The following is a 2,391-nucleotide window of genomic DNA, read 5'->3' as shown; positions in this document are numbered from 1 at the left end:
AATAAATGATCCACCCCCAACAGAAAGTGTTGCACTGTCCTCAGCACAACTAAACAAAATAAGGTAAAATTGTGAGAGGTGCTCCCTGAAATCGGTATCATTCGGAGCTAGTTGTGGAGGAAAATTTGAGCTCCAAATCCTCCCCCTCATCATCATCATCCGAATCATGTGTGCCACAGAATGAACTCAACTTTTGCATCATTTTGGAAAGGAATTTGCTCTTCTTTTTCTCAAGTTCCTTGAACTTTAGCTGCTGCCTCCCAATCTTTCCGTGCCTCCAACTCATGTCCTCCAACATGCTTTTGATTGATTTTTTCTCCTTAAAGACATCACTCAGAGATGTACTGTCACCATTCCTAGTAGAAGTTCCCTCCCCAGATGGACCAGAAGAAAGGTCAGGTACAAGTTGGCGAATGCGTGCATCAACGCCATAGGTTTGACTGGAGAGGTGGCGCATAGTGGGAGGTCCCAAAGGAAGTGGTGAAATGGGGGTCATCTGGCCCTGCTGAAACTATGGAAGAACCATCGGGCCAAGTGGTAGTCTCAGTAAAATGCTCAAATGAAGGAAATGATACACCAATCCTTGTCTTCTTCTGCCCACCACTTGGTCTCTTTATGATCAATGGATAAATTTCCTTGTCTGAGTGTTTCTTAGAATTATTTGGGTGTTTTAGCACCCCAACATGATAGTACAACTCAATAATCAATGAGGGAAATGATAGACTCTTAGAGCTCCCATTACATGATTCCTCAATCTCACTAACCACATGCTGGCCCACGTTCACTTGCAAGTCATCCATAATAGCCACAATCATCAATGCCTTCTTAGGCGTCACCTTGGGCTCATGTCTAAATGGCATGATTTTGGCACCAATAATGGATATCCAAGTCTTGGCTTCATATGTGATTTCAGAAGAGTCAACCCCTTTGTGCAATCTTTCCCAAGTCGGGGTTACCGCGTCATGAAGCTTCCACCAACCACTGGCTTCCTCTTTCCTTTGCTATAACTTTGTATATCACGTTGTCAGCATTAGGAAGGCAAAAGTGTGTATTTAGTACCTCTAGACCATAGTTAGCATGCTTGCCCCTGACAAAGGTAAATACTTCCCCTTGAAAGTCAGTCTTTAGGGCATTAGCGTATAATTCTCTAACAATTGTGTAGTTAGCTCTGATTAATTCAGGAGCGAAACAAATCAATCCAATGGCAGTCAATCTTCCGAAAAACTCTGGCATCTTAGCATCAAGATTGTCCATATGGATGCCTCTTTCCTTGATGATGCTTTTTTACATGAGTTTGTCATGGTTTTTTTCAAATTCAGCAGCTATAAATCTGTCCCGATCAAAATACTCCTCTTCCACAGCTTGAGGTACAGGTGATTGCATAATTTCATTATTTCCCGAGGCCATTTTATGCTCAAAGTCGATCATATGTTAAAAGATTGTATGGGTACTTAATACACTGTATTATAATGTATTTAGGCCAAAGAAAGGGATAAAAAAATATCAGGATCAAATTCTACAAAGCCATTGGTTTTCTGCCTCAGAGCTAAAGAATCGCGATCGCGGAGCATATTTTTGTTCTCAGCAGACTCTAAAGTAATGTGGTCGCAGAAAGGTAACCATGATCATGAGGGAAATTTTAGTTCACAGTAGAAATAGACTTATGTAATCACGGAATGGGACATCGCGATCACGAGGGTTTTCTTCCTCGCCCAGAAATAGCTCTTTCATACATTTCATCAAGCACAAGGACGATAGGGAATTTTCATAGCGATTTCACAACATTCAAGATCAATTGTTTCCTATAATGTTTCATATAGTTAATCACTCAATCACTCAACCAACCTCACCCAACAAGCAAGCATGTAAAGCAGAAAAAAGTTCACTTTAAAAATTAGAATTGATGCCCTAAAACCTTGAGAACATGGCTGCTTTTCAACTATTTCAGAACAAGAATTGGAAAAAGTGAGAGTTAAGGGAGAAATTCACATACCATGAGAATGACGAGTTAATATTGCAATGGAATTGAAGCAAGGGGAGAATTGGAGATGATTTTAGGGTTAGGGGAGTAGGAAGAACTATTACTATATTTTGGGCAGAAGTGGGTTACCTTTGGATTACTAGTGTTTTAATTAGATGGCACCTAACTGGATGAAATGTGACCGCGTTCTATGTGTGCGTTCGTGATGAACAAACGTTTCCCAAATAGACGCGACCGTGGTTGCTTCTACGCAATCACATAGAGATAGGAAATATTTTGTTCTACTCGAACGCATGACCTTGTTTGTTATCGCGAAGTTTTACAATTTTCTGCAATTTCCAACAGCTACTAGTTTGGGGCTGTCTGGACCACCTGACCTGCTCAAATCAACTCCAAAACATATGAAACTT

The sequence above is a fragment of the Nicotiana tomentosiformis genome, chromosome 9 (genome assembly GCF_000390325.3).
Source record: "Nicotiana tomentosiformis chromosome 9, ASM39032v3, whole genome shotgun sequence".
NCBI classification, from domain to species: Eukaryota; Viridiplantae; Streptophyta; class Magnoliopsida; order Solanales; family Solanaceae; genus Nicotiana; species Nicotiana tomentosiformis.
The sequence above is the reverse complement of the archived record's forward strand: the minus strand, read 5'-3'. Positions refer to the sequence as shown.